At 42.7% G+C, this 14848-nt stretch overlaps 1 protein-coding gene across 1 annotated transcript in view; it reads right to left on the bottom strand.

The window, feature by feature from the left end:
- The window catches only part of MAFF (MAF bZIP transcription factor F), a 34659-nt gene extending 20361 nt beyond the window's left edge, over positions 1-14298 (bottom strand). Inside the window, exon 1 of the mRNA XM_089674260.1 lies at positions 14139-14298. The gene's annotated coding sequence lies outside the window, so the exon portion shown is untranslated. The remainder of the gene's footprint in view (positions 1-14138) is intronic.
- Positions 14299-14848: the final 550 nt, after the last annotated feature.

Below are 14848 nucleotides of genomic sequence, written 5' to 3'. Positions count from 1 at the left end.
ATCTCCAGCACTATCCCTTGTTTTACTGGAGTGACTGTAAACCTTCAATTTTTGTCTAGTCATAGTGCTGGGAATGTGATGTTTTTCTTATGATAACAATGCCATTCTTTAAAGTGGAACTGAACGCTGGAAGCTGTGCCAAAACAATTGCCCATGGTCTTCTATAACTAATCTTTCCCCCATCGCTGGCTTACCATGCCATGTCCTGCACTGTCTCTATGGAGGCAGCCATCTTGGTAGAGGAAGGCTTTCACTTCAAGTCAAAGCCTTCAGCAACACAGTAGTGACAAATCACCTAAGACTAGCAGTCAGTGGCAGCATGCCTTAATTCTTACACTACAAATATACAGCTAAAAGGTTGTAGACACCCTCACATACCAGGAAGTACACTATTTCTCAGAACGAATTTCAGCAAAAAAAAATATGCGGTTTAGAAACCATTCCCATAGAAGTCAATAGCTTGTAATCAGCACCTGAACCGGACCGCGCAGCTCAGAAATCAGACATGACTTTTTAAAACCGCACTGAACATATATGACCAGGCACTATAGCAAGCAATGTTATTTTACATGTCATGCGGATTGGATGCGGTTCAAACCACATCCAATACGCTTATATGTGAACCAGCACTAAATCTTCTCTATGACATAGTACATCTTCAGTTTTTTTTAGTTCAGTTCACTTAAGGCGTGCAACAGGCCACTTAGCTTTTCATTTTGAGAAAATAACTGCAATGGCAGCATACTGTATGGCAATTTCACATGGGTGGTCTGTTTTTTTTTCATCAGTTCAGTCACGTTTTTTCCAAGAAGAAAAAAAAAAAAGTGATCAGTTCACATCAGTTTTTCATCCGTTTATCATCTGCTTAGCTTTTTTTTTTTTTTTTTTTTTTTTTTTTTTAAAAGGAGTGTTTTCTTTCGTTCACAGAAAAAAAAGAAAAAATTAAGCACTTGCCGCCCAGCCACTGTAGATGCAGGGCGGCACACGCAGGAAAAACCACGTTTTACAACGTGTGTTTTGTAAACAAATAGGGGGCGCGCGCGAGGCGCGCCGCTGCCCTATCTGTCCCGCCGCAGATGTGAGTCGCCGGGTCATAGCCGGTCCTTAGCAAACAGTGACAGACAGCACAGCTGCAGTAGCTGTGCTGTCTGTCACTTCCCTGTCAGCTCGAGGATGAGCTGATCGAGAAAGAACAGTTTCTCTTTCTCGATCAGCCTTGTCCCGTCCAGTACACCCCCCCGCCCCCTAAGTGGAACACTCCCCTCACTCCTATAACCCTTCCATGCAAAATAAGTTAACCGCTCCATCCCCATTGCCATTAGTACAGTGTCAGTGTTTTTTTTTTTTTTTTTTGCACTGATCACTGTATTAGTGTTTTTGGGGATGTCAGTGACCCCAAGTCAGTACCCCCCAATGTCAATGTCCGCCGCAGTCCCGGCATAAGTCGCTGGTCGCTGCCATAAGTCCCTGATTGCCGCCATTATTAGTATAAAAAAAAAACAAAAACCTAAAAATCCCAGTATCTTTCCCGCCATTTGTAAACGCTGTAACTTTCACGTAAACCAATTAATTTACACGTATTGGATTTTTTTTTTTTTTAGCAAAGACATGTCACAGAATGCATTTTGGCAGAAATTTATGACTAAATTTGATTTTTGCATTTTTTTTTTACTGGATATGTTTTATAGCAAAAAGTCCAAAATATTGTTTTTTTTCCCTCAAAATTGTCAGCTTTTTTTTTGTAGCGCAAAAAATAAAAACCGCACAGGCGATCAAATACCACCAAAAGAAAGCTCAATTTGTGGGGAAAAAAAAAAGGATGTAAATTTCATTTATGTACCGTATTGCATGACCGCGCAATTGCCCGTAAACTAGTGCAGCGCTGTATAGCAGAAAAATGGCATAAATTGCAGTATTTATATTTATTTATACCATAGTTTGTAGACGCTATAACTTCCACACAAAGCAATCAATATACACTTATTGGGATTTTTTTTTACCAAAAACATGTAGCAGAATATATTTTGACCTAAATTTATAACCAACTTTGAGTTTACTATATATTTTTTATAGCTGAAAGTAAAAAATAGTTTTTCTTCAAAATTTTTGGCCTTTTTTTGTTTATAGCGTGAAAAATAAAAAGCGTACAGGTGATCAAATTACACTGAAAGAAAGCTCTATTTGTGTGAAAAAAAGGATGTAAATGTCGTTTGGGTGCAGCATTGCATGACTGCGCAATTATCAGTTGAATTAGTGCAGCGCCGAGTAGCAAAAAGAGGCCTGGTCATTAAGGGGGATAAATCCTCTGGAGCGCAAGTGGTTAAATGGACGCAGACATTAACGGATGTAAACAGATGATCATCTGTTTATATCCGCTAGTCCACAGAAATACATGGGTGTCTATTTTACATTAGAAAATGGACCGGACATACGGAATGCCAGTGTGAAAGGGGCCTTAATCTAGTAAACAGAAGCAAGTAACTAAAGGCTACAAAATCATATGTTTAAATCCTTGGGGGGGGGGGGGGGGGGGGGAGAAACCACACCACACCACACCACACCACACCACACCACACCACACCACACATTTTTCCCCTCACAACGAAAAAGAATGTTTTAGCGACTAATAGCCGGACTATGGAACCTAATGGTCAGTGATAAGCATACCCTTAAAACTCTAAGGCATTTTTCCACCAGTTTGCAAATGCTCTCCCAGTTTGTTTTCTATGTTCATAGTAATGTCTACATGCACTAACAATCCTGTGTTCACTACTGTAGAAAATGAGGATTTCTGAATCCCAAGTTCAGCAGACGGTATAAACGCTCTCCTCTGGAGCCTTCATGTCCTTATACAGTCATGATGCTCCTCATTGATGGATATCCTTGTGCTTTTTACAATGTCCCTCATACATCAGAAGGTTCTAAAAACGATATAGAATCCCTGAATACCAGTTATTTATCACAGAGGTTATTTAACATTTACCTTTAAGGATGGGTTTTAATAAATACCATAATAATGATGTCATGACTCTACAAACACATACACGGAGGTTTGTATAAATATAGCACCATAATAGGAGATGTCCTCATTTGTACCCCTTCTATACTGACATCTCTCTGTACCTTCAGATTCTCTTTAATGCTCAAGTCAGATCATTTACTACCAGTACAGTCAACTTGTACGAACAGCCTCCTCTCCAAACACAACACAGGATTAATGACAATGGTCAACTTTCTGTGGTTAAGCATTAACGTTCACACATGGCAGTCACAAGGTTCTTTCATAAAAGGAAGTTACTTGACCAGAGGAAGAAATGAAATAAACATTCTACCCTGGAATATGCGGAAGTGCAATTTAAAAAAAAAAAGTTCTAAGCCAATTCTAATTTGCATGTCCTTTATCTTTGTAGGTGCTGAAAAGAGCACAGCACAGTGATGTGCACTACAGCTCAGCCAACCCCAAATGTGCTTTCATTAAGTTACAAGCAGCAGAATGACAGCCAATTTCTAGTTGTCATGGATTATGTCCACTGGGCCATCAAGCAGTTCCTCAGGTGTCATAAAAAAGAACCTGGTTCTGTTTGGGGTTGCTGCAGCAGCCTCATTGGGGGTGTCCTCTTTTCCATTTTTATAACAAATCTCAATTGTTATATGAAAAAAAGAACACTCAGCCCATTTTCCACAAATTAAAAGATAAGTTTGGTTTTGCATAGGTGGGTGCAGCATCACTCCAATTCTGCATATGTCCCCTGCTGGCTCTAAGTGTGAGAACTCAGCAATCACATGATCACTGATCGCTGCGTTCTTACTGACGCTGTGAGCAGAGAATGGTGACTGTCACCACTGTCTACTCTGCCCCTCACTGGAGCGCTGGGAGGGAGCGGATGGCTCAGGATCTCAGCAGATGGTCGAGAGGCTGAACCAGGTGCTACTCCAGACTCTGGGGTGGATCCCAACTTTAAAGTTGGGATCTTTCCCCAGCCTAGATCGGCTGAGTGACATCAGCTGAAAACAGGTCACAGGAGTTCAGAAAGAACTTCACTCCTATGATCCACAGGAGAACTACAGCCAAAAGAGCTAAAAATAATGCATGTCAATCTAAAACTTTTTTTTTTCTTGGGTCCCTTTCATACAGGCGGTCTGATGAGGTCCACCTGTCAGTTTTTATTGAAGCTATAGCTTAGTCAATGGGAAGGCAGATGTAACCGGACATGTGTATATCTATATCCAATTACTTCCAAACCCATCCAGGTTGGAGAAAAAAAAAAATATATATATAAAGATCTGTGTCCTTTTCTGTTGTTTCAGACCTCTACATGGCAGATTGGAGATAGTCTAATGTACACTGAAGTCAGCCTATTTACATTGAACCACCCATAAACATAACCTGGGTTCAGAAAACTCCAGCAGCAAAAAAAAAAAACTGAACCGACATGGATGTCACAAAAGGTGACATTCTGCTACAAATTGTTTACAGATCCCTTGCTGAGTTCAGCGACCTCCTGTGTTCACTTAGCAACAGGGCTGCTGTTCAGCATGGCACCTGGATACCAACATCAATCCCCGCCATTGCTGTGCCAACGACAGTGATTTCCAGCTTCCAGGGGGACTGGCCAGGTATGACACATGCATAGTTATATTGTGACTATGCAATACTAGCCATTCCTGGAATTCAGCTTTAACCTGCATGAAGCAGGCTTTGTATTCTCACAAACTTGACAGAGCACTGTATGGGAATGCAAAACCCAATTAGAGTGAATTAAAGTCTGTGGATATAGGGTGCACATATAGCCATTGACAGCGGGAAGTACTATGATCTCTATGAATGGTAATAAATGACTAAGATATACCTATGCATGACTTAGCAACTTTGCTTTGAATCTAGGAGTCAGCTAAAAAAAAAAAAAAAAAAGTCAGGAGCCATTTTTTTTTTTTTTAGCGTAGCTTTGGTTGTTAGTGCCCAAGGCAGGGCAACTTTTGGGTGACAAGCTTCATAATATGCTATTTGTTATGTAATAATCACAGCATGACCGCACCATGTTTTAAGTGCCATTGAAAATGGCACCTGAATCTGTGTTTTGCGATCACATCGATTTTACCGCAATCCCAAAATGCCCAGATGTGAATGGAGCTGCCCTGGTTCACACATATGCAACTCTGAATGTATTTTCACAGATTTGTATAACATGCTAGATCACGGGTGTCAAACTGGTGGCTCTTCAGCTGTTGCCAAACTACAAGTCCCATGAGGCATTGCAATATTAAGTTACAAACATGACTCCCAAAGGCAGAGGCATGATGTGATCTGTATTTTCGCAACAGCTGGAGGGCCGCCAGTTTGACACCTCTGCACTAGATATTTCGTGTTGCTATTGAGGTGGTTCGCACAGATGCAATCCACATGCATTGTGTTTTGATCGTGTGTATGGGGCTTTAGCATGTTGAAGAGAAAAAAAAAAAAACCTACCAAAAATAATGCTAAAATTAAGTGATGAATGTCGCAAAACAGATATTTAATGCATACAGTAAATAACGCTTATTTTTTTTTTAATTGACTACTTGAGATAAACACCACAGGAGTTATTTTAATGCAAAAAAATCATGCAGTATTTAGTGCTTTGTGAATGGACCCCATCTTTACTTTGGACATCAAAAACAGCACTGGACTTGCAAAAAAAACCAAATCACAAATATACAGTATACAGCCTAGAGGTTCAGGATTCATGTCTGGTCTGGAAGACGAGCAATTTCCTTATGCCTCTTATTAGGCTAGTGGTTTGTTAAAAAGCAGAAAACTGAGTTAATTCTGTGGCCATTTTGGATGCTGTACTTTTGTGGCATTTAGTGACTGTCATGCTATTTGTTCATCCATCTCCATTGGAAAGCTTTGACTTACTGCCACTGATCTTTCCCCCCCCCCAATGTGGTTTCCTCAAGTTTAGTATATGAAACTTTATAGATCACACAGTCTAGAAACAGATCCAAGATATCCAATGACCAATAACACCACCCTACCGGAACTCCATAGCATTCTCCATTGCTTTGTGACCAACCGATAAACCAACAACTCTCAGCTTTCAAACAACTTTGCCTGAAGCAGGAAACAATGCGACACGATTTATCAACTACCTATACCCTTGTAATAACACCATCAGAAGAGTTCAACCCCACCTACCTGAAGGTAAAGAAAGAAAGAAAGAAAGAAAGAAAGAAGAAGGGACCTAAATATAGGGATCCTTGATCAATAAAGATCATATTTTACTCCAAAAGCTCTGCCTTGTGTTGGTGTTACCACCAAAGCATTGGTATGCTCCTTTATATTTTTGGGAGAACTTCCCCATCCTTAAGCCATTTTAGGATGACGCAATCCCCACTATGTTCAAATTAACCAAGACAGATCTTCATATTAAAAGGGGCGCCCTCCTCTTTCATTTGACCCTGATCCAAACCTTCTCTTCTCATGCATTTGATAAACACTGAGGGCTTGCATACCTTTTAAGGTGAAAGTCACCATCTCTACAAGTACTCGTGCAAATGTTTAATAATGGCACCAATATCAGTAAAACTCTAGTGCATACTTGCACCACTTGTGAAGGTTTATTTAATTTCCATGCCCCACATTTATCTGCGCACCCCCCCCACAGAGGATGGAATTAGAGATCTATATTATGATGTGCTTCAATGTCAGGCAGCATTACATGATGCCATTCCCTTGTTTCTTATACTGTTCTCTTACCCACCTTATGTGCTTGTGTCCTATCCCCTTCCTCTCCTTGATTACACCTTTCTTATGTATATTTGAAAACATAAATATGGAATCTAGAAAATTGGAACTAAACTATCCTATCCTTACAGTCCAGGACAGCGCTATCTTAGCCTCTGTTTGATCTGCAGTTGCCATGGTGATGTAACTGTGATTGGCTATGACACCAGCCATTTGAGGGCTGTTGAAAGGTTAAAGTATTACTAAACCCACAACAGTAAAATCAGTCTGTATATGCAGTAAATCATGTTTGTTATACTCACTGTGGAACCTATGGGGTTAATCCTCTGCACTGTGTAAAAATGCAGTTTGATCCTGACTTCTCTGATCCTCCCCTTCTTCCAGGGTCTCCCTCTTGTCTCCTGATAAGACATATACTGTGGAGTCACTATGCACATGTTCAGTATGGTGTGTATTGCTAGCGAGGTTTTGTGTTTTCCTTGAGAAGAGTGCATGTGATCAGCACATGGCCAATCAGCACTGTCCAGACAGAGATCAGAGGTTATGTGTCCCCCTAGAGCAAAATGAAAACTCCTCCTACAAGCTTTAACCAGTGCTCAGCTGGACACTGATTGAAGTCACAAGACTGCTGATGAGAAAAGGTATTTAGCAGTTTATATTTACTAAAATAATTGCATTTCCATGTTGTGTGTACTGTGGGAGACCAGATATAGTGAATGGTGATATTAGCAGGCATTAGGAAATTTTGAAATCTTGGTAAACAACAAATAACATACTTGTTAAATTATATTGTTTCTCCAAAGATGTGCACAAGCGATTCTGGACTTTACTGCCGCCCAGGTCAAGGGTTCTGCATCCTCCTAGAGCAGAAAGAAAACTCCTCCTACAAGCTTTAACATGTGCTCTGCTGAAATCACAAGACTGCTCTAACTGCTGATGAGAAAAGGTATTTAGCAGTATATATTTACTAAAATAATTGCATTTCCATGTTCTGTGTACTGTGGGAGGCCAGATATATTGAATGCAGGGTCCTGGGTTTAGTAACACGTTAAGGTACACAAACTAGTAAATATGTCAGCTATCACCATAGGCATGTCTTGAATTAACAGTTTTGGGAAACCATTAAATTGGTGGGTTTATTTGCACTGTAACAGTTGCATACCGACACTGCTAAACTTGGTCTCGGTTTTAAACAAAAACAAAAAAAACCTCTGGTCACAAAAGGATTATAATCTCTAAAATGGCTTGTTTTAAAAACCTAAACGAGACATACTAAATAAAGAAATCTTATTTTCATCATTTCAGATTTTTAAGTTTAGCTCATGGACCAGCAGCAAACTACCGTTCCCACTTTGAGGAGCAGTTATTTTAAATATGATGAGAGGATACCAAGCGTAGTGCAATGCCCTAGGCATGGGCCTAGGTAGCTGGTAAGGCAAACAAATGCTTTATTTTGTAGCTGTAAAACAAATTATTTTCTGAAAACTATCATTAAACCTGAAACTATGACCCAGGAAAAAAAAAAAAAAAAAAATGTTTTGACAATGGGTTACTATGTTAGTGATTGACTTGACGGGTCACTAGTACACAGCAGACAAAAAAAGTGCTGAGCTTGAACTTTCTAAAAGAGAACCTTCGGAGCCTTGCTTCACACTTCGTATTTATGCTGACTTGTAATGCTAGCTCTACTGCACTGCAGAGTGTGACAACAATATTTAGGTTTCTTTTTAATGTCAGGTATTTCCCTTTATACCACGTATTATTTTTAGACACAGACTGTGTACACCAAGTGAATGGTAATGGTAGAGGGCATCTATTATTATTGTTGGACTATATTTACGTATTCGGCAACACTTGCAGGCCAAACTTTTTAACATTGTGGAACCCTTGAAATAACTTTGGGGTCACAGGGAACCCCTTCCAATAATTACTATAGCCACAGCTCTTAGTATACGGACGTAAAGTACATAAATTTGACACTCAAGGCTGCTCTAGAAAAGAAAAAAAAATGCTAATTTTCAGACAGTTTGAAGAGCTCCCTTGAAGTTTATTGGGCCATTCTGCTTCACAAGGAGACTGTGTACTGTTCTTAGCTTCAGGCATCAAACTACAGGCTACCGATAGCAAGCAACTGCCAACTATCAGCTGATGGGGAGAAGCCCATCCAGGCTCAAGAGGCATAGATTTACCCAGGTTCCTGATTGGCAGCTGGCTCTGGAATTCAATGCGTGGTTGAAAGCTGCAGCCTTTCGTTCCTGCCCCCTCCTCAGTCCAGACCTCCAGTGAGTGCTGGAGGAGCAGAGCAGAGGGTCACCGCTCTCTGCTCAGAGCTCACTGAGTGGTCAGCGGTCATGTGAGCTCTCAGTTCTCAGTCTTAGAGCCAACATGGGACAGCTGCAGCATCACACAGATATTGCAATATAAAGGGATTTTTTTTTTTTTTTAAATCACACACATCTCCATTATAGCGGAAGTAAACCCCCCTATCTTTTACAGGCAAGGAATCTACCATCTTAGCCTCTGTATGATACACATGTATTCAGTTATGACATCAGCCATTTGATAGCCTGACAGTTTTCTTGAGAACACTAGGAACAGTGACAGCGTAAGTGAAGTCTGCCTCCAAGGTGGCTGCCCCATACCCCCCTAGGACGCACCATTATGGTGCATGCTCAGATGTACCCACAGGCTCTGCCTGGCTCTTGGGGCTTGGCAATGCTTTTGGGTACATCTGTATGATTATTTTCATACAGGATATCAATACTGTATGAAAATAATAATAATTAGCAAAGCTAATTTCCTGCCCTGGGGAGCATACCTTTTTCCCTGCTCATTATCTTCTTGGGCAATGGTCCCCCACCACCCTACGTGAATTCTCCTACCTCTGGAGCCTACAAGATGGCCTGGCAGCTGCAAATGTCGCCTGCACCAGTAGGAGTTATCTACATCATACAGGCAGTGATGTGGACATCTGAAGAAGGACCCCACGTGGTAAACTGAGGAACAGAGGACTATCACATGGCCTTGACTTTAGGTAAGTAAAAGAGGTACTTGTTTTTTGCACGTTGGCAACTAGTCAGAGGATGGTGGGAGGGAGAAGGTTTCCAACACCTGGAGGTGGGATTCAGGATTGGTAATATTCTACATTTTGGTATTGGGTTTAGATATACTTTAAGGTCACACCAGTGCACTTTTACTGCACTAAAACACACCTTCCCAGTACGGCAAAAGAGCATGAAAAATAATCTCCTTTAAGGCCCCTTTCACATGGGGCAGACTTTGTTTCGATGAGCAGGAGATCTGTCCACTGACCCTCTGCTGATCAGAGCAGAGCAGGCGGATGACAGGTCCATGTCCGCTCAGTCTATGCGGACTGGACACTGCCTCTGATCCACCTACATGGAGAGATCACATAGTAGACGCAACAAAGTTAGGATGGATCCTCTTCTGTTTGTAGCGGACCAGATCGGAGGTAGGCGGGTGTAAATGGACACAAGTTCATTCACACCTGCTGTTCTGTAGTGGTGAATGGAGGGGGTCTGAGTAGATCCACCTGATAAACTGACAGGTAGACCTGATTGGACCCCTCGTGTGAAATGGACCTAAATCCTAACTGTTCACACCTGTATGCTGCGTTTTTATATAGTGTGCTACATTTTTTTGATGTCTTGCTGCATCTTTAGAGCCCTGTTTGAGAAACGTACCAAAAATGCGTCATCTATTATAGTCAAGGGAAACGCACCAAAAACAGCATGCTTTTTTTAAGTGCATTTTGAATCAAATGACAGTTTTTTTTCCCCCGGGTGACCAGGGATGACAAGGCATTTAAAATTTACTGCAAACATAATGCCTTTTAAAGCAATGCATTAAACAAGTGCTAAAACACATATTGTATTTTACAAGGCAACAGCGTGAAGGTGTCCTTTAGCAGAACTGAATTGCCTAGGGCAATCTGAACAGAAGTTCATGCCTCCCTTCACCCACAGTCTTCTGGGGCACATTACAGGTCCTAGAAGACTGTGGCACCATTCACAAAGCGCACTACAGCTTGCACATCCGTTTCCCTTAGTTAATGTGGATTTTCTTTAGCAAGGAACATACATTCCACATTAACAACTATGCTACCAAAATGAGTGTGGGCTTCTTGCTGGAGGCTGCCATTTTGCTGAAGCCCAGAGCCCCTGAACAGCAGTAAATCTTTAGGCCAGCCTTTCTTAACCTTTTCAAACAGAGGAACCCTTGCAATAAGTTGCTGATCTCCGGAAACCCCTACTAACAATTACTAGATCTACAACTTGTGACACATTAGCGAGATGGTCAGTGGGAAGAATGCTCCTCATATTTGTGGTCATCTGGAGGAATTACCCCTAGCAGATAGCTAAAAATATCAATGGTGCCGGTGGGAACTTATCTGAGAGACAGAAATTGCTCATTGCTCTAGGAACCCTAGGATTCCATGGAACCCCGATTGAGAAACCCTGCTTTAGGCGGTCAACAGACCGGTCTCTACATTTTCGGTACAGTGCCTAAAAATAAAAAGCAAGTGAGCATGTGCAGTGGGAGACAGTATAGCACTGGATTTTAAACAGTATAGACCAGCCTCTCAATCTTTTCACAGAGGAACCCTTGAAATTATTTCTGATATCAGGCAACCCCTGCTAACAATGACTATCTACAACTCATGATACATTAGTGAGATGGTCAGTGGGACGAATGCTCCTTACACTTGTGGTTATTGGGAAGAATGACCCCCTTATAGATTACTATAAAGACCAATGGTGTCAGTGGGAACTTATCTGAGAGGTAGAAATTGCTCAAGGAATCCCCAGCAACTTCTGGAAGAACTCTAGGCTTCCATGGAACTCTGGCATAGACACTTTTTAAAGTTTTACACAGCTATACCTTCAGGAGGAAGTCATCTAGTGGGACTTAATTTTCTGAATAAAGTTCCAGTTTAACCACTTCCTGACCGCCCTATAGTAGAAGTACTGCTACAGGGTGGCAGGGATGCGCAAAATCACGTATACATACGTGATTTTGTTTTCAGGGGTAGGGGACATGCACTCCCTACTCGCGCCGCTATTGGCTCCTCGACATATGAATTACCGGGTCCTGGCCGCCGATTCTCGGCCGGGACTCAGTGATCGCTGGCGGAGCTGAAAAGGGAGAAGTCTTTTATGTAAACAACACAGATCTCTCCCCTGTCAGCACGTACAGGCTGCTTTGTTTTGCTCTGCATAGCAGAGCAATACAAAGCAGCTGGTCTCCCAAGTAAATCACGCAGCACACTGTTAACCCTTTGATCACCCCAGATGTTAACACCTTCCTGCCCAGTGTCAGTAGTGTGTCAGTGCTTTTATTAGCCACTGATCACTGCATTAGGGTCACTGGGATATCATTGGCAGTCAGCTCCCTCTCCAGTGTCAGAATGCCTGTTGCAGTCCCGCAATAAGTCGCTGATCTCCATTACTAGTAGAAAAAAAAAAAAATTCCAGTATCTATACTGTCATTTGTAAAAGTTATAACTTTCATGTAACCCAATTAAATTTACACGTATTGTGATTTTTTTTTTTTTTAGTAAAGATATGTATGTAAATGTATGAAGAAATTTGATTTTTTTTTTTTCTGGATATGTTTTAATGCAAAAAAGTCAAAAATATTGTTTTGTTTTTTCCCACAATAGTCTGTCTTTTTTTTGTTTATAGCGCAAAAAATAAGAAGCGAACAGGCGATCAAATATTACTGAAAGAAAGCTCTATTTGTGGGAAAAAAGGACATAAATTTTATTTGGGTGCAGCATTGCATGACCGTGCAATTGTCAGTTAACCAGTTCCCTACTGTGCTATAGTCGGACAGCTACAGTGCAGCTGCCTGGTTCTGGGACGACGTCCATGGACGTCATTCTAGAATGCGCCCCCAGTGCTTGCTGTGTCCTACAGACACAGCTGATCACAGGATACAGAAAACAGCCAATCACGGTGGCTTTTTACTACATGATCAGTTGTGTCCAATGACACAGCAGATCCCTGGTAAATGCAGTTGCCGGTTATCGGCTGCACTTTCCTCACACTGTCACTGCGTGAGGAAAGTACTGCCGATAACTGGCAATTGTCAGAGAAGTGATTGGCACTGATCAGTGCCCTGCAGTGTAGCCTCATCAACACACATCAGTGAAGAAGAAAAATTACGTGTTTGCAAAATGTTATAATAAAAACATTTTTTGTTTATAGCGCATAAAACACCCAGCGGTGAGTAAATACCACCAAAAGAAAGCTCTATTTGTGTGAAAAAAAAAAAGATAAAAAAGGTCATGTGTACATTGTTGCATTACTGCACAATTGTCATTTAAAGTGCAACAATGCTGAAAGCTGACAATTGGCCTGGGCAGGAAGGGGGTAAAAGTGCCTGGTTGGCAAGTGGGTAAAGTAATGCAGTGTCGTATCGCATAAAATGGCCTGGTCAGGTAAATCCTCTGGAGGGCAAGTGGTTAAGATGCTGGTGCCTGGACCCGATGCCCACTGAAGAATCGGCTCAGGTGAGGACGGCTCTGGATCCCTGGACAGGTAAGTGTCTTTATATTAAAGATCAGCAGCTACTTTTACTTATTGTGGGTGGTGAGTGAAGTTGGTCTTTATTGATCAGCCAATTATCACTTCATGGGGTGGTATGTGGGCTTCATTCATGGCCAGGACTTATACCCCACCTTTTTCCACATGGTTCAATAATGGGGGGCAGACATGTGTTCTCCTCCCAGCAATAAACACCTGACAGAGCTCCAACCTTCCACAAGCCCTGTCTGGGGCTCACCATGTGCTCTGTACATAGGACTCTCCCGGCTGAGTAAACACTGCTGGTCCCGGAGATCCTCTCCTCCTCCTGCTCTCCTCTGTAGCGGCCTCCTCCCCTCCTGTCACTTCCAATTGTATGCAGACAACACCCAGGGCACAGCGCGATGTTACGTAAGGAATGTTACACACTCTCCGCTCCGGGAGGAAACCAACAACATGACTTCATCTGGGAGCAATCAGCCCCGTGTATGGACCCCCCCCCCCCTCCGATCTCTGTACACACCGATCAGACAGTCCGATCTCCGGCTACTGTGTACACACACACACACACACACACTGATCGCACAGTCCGGAGGAGGAAGTTCCACCCGGAGGGCCCTCTGATCGTCACTCTACCCCCAGACCACACACAGCCCCGCACCGTCCCCGGGCAGGTGGCAGCGATGGCTCCGGCTGTGATCACAGTCCCGATCGTCCACCGGGGTCACCCGCCGAACCAGCTTCCTTGTTTCCTCCCTCCAGTCGGGCGATCGGCGCTCTGAGCACGATTTCCTTGTTGTGAGAGTGATCGCGGTCCCACCCAGGGTGAGGAAGGGCACGCACATGGGCACCGAGGGGCCTCTTACCTGCGGAGCTGGCTGTAGCTGGGCCCGGGGGGATGGCGGGTGCCGCTGGCAGCAAGGAGCGCTGAGATCTGCTGAGTTGTAATGTTACAGTTTCCTGGAATTACTCACTCACGGATTCCTTTCATTCATAAAAACACAGTCATGCACTGACGTCATTCTGGAGGCGGGCCGGCCTGTCACATGATGGGAACAGTGATGTCATTCTATGGCCTGCCTGCTTTTAAAGGGGCGATCCTTGTCAGATGACGAGCGGCCTTTCCATTACCCGGGAATGTTTACATGTCATTGGGGATCGTGTCTAAGGCTGAGCGCTCCGGATCCTCCGGCCTGGATATATAGGTGGCCGCGGAGACATTGCAAAGCTGTCAGTGTGAACTCGACGGAGAAACGGAGATCATTCCACATTGATTAACTGCTTGACCTCCTGAAAGTGTTACCTTCCTCATTACCAAGGCATTTTATGGTTTACCTGGAAATTGCGCGGTCATGCGACACTATGCCCTTAAAGTGTATATTATTTTTTTTCTCACACAAATAGAGCTTTCTTTTGGTGTTATTTAACCACTCGCCCTCCAGAGGATTTATCCCCCCCTCCTGATTGGGCCATTTTTTGCGTTAGTTTAACTGACAATTGCGCGGTCATGCAACGCTGCACCCAAATGAAATGTACGTCCTTTTTTTCCCATGAATTGAGCTTTCTTTTGGTGGTA

The sequence above is a fragment of the Staurois parvus genome, unplaced genomic scaffold (assembly GCF_062004578.1).
Source record: "Staurois parvus isolate SC_StPar_1 unplaced genomic scaffold, SC_StPar_1.0 ptg000149l, whole genome shotgun sequence".
NCBI lineage: Eukaryota > Metazoa > Chordata > Amphibia > Anura > Ranidae > Staurois > Staurois parvus.
This window is presented reverse-complemented; position numbering and strand designations above follow the sequence as displayed.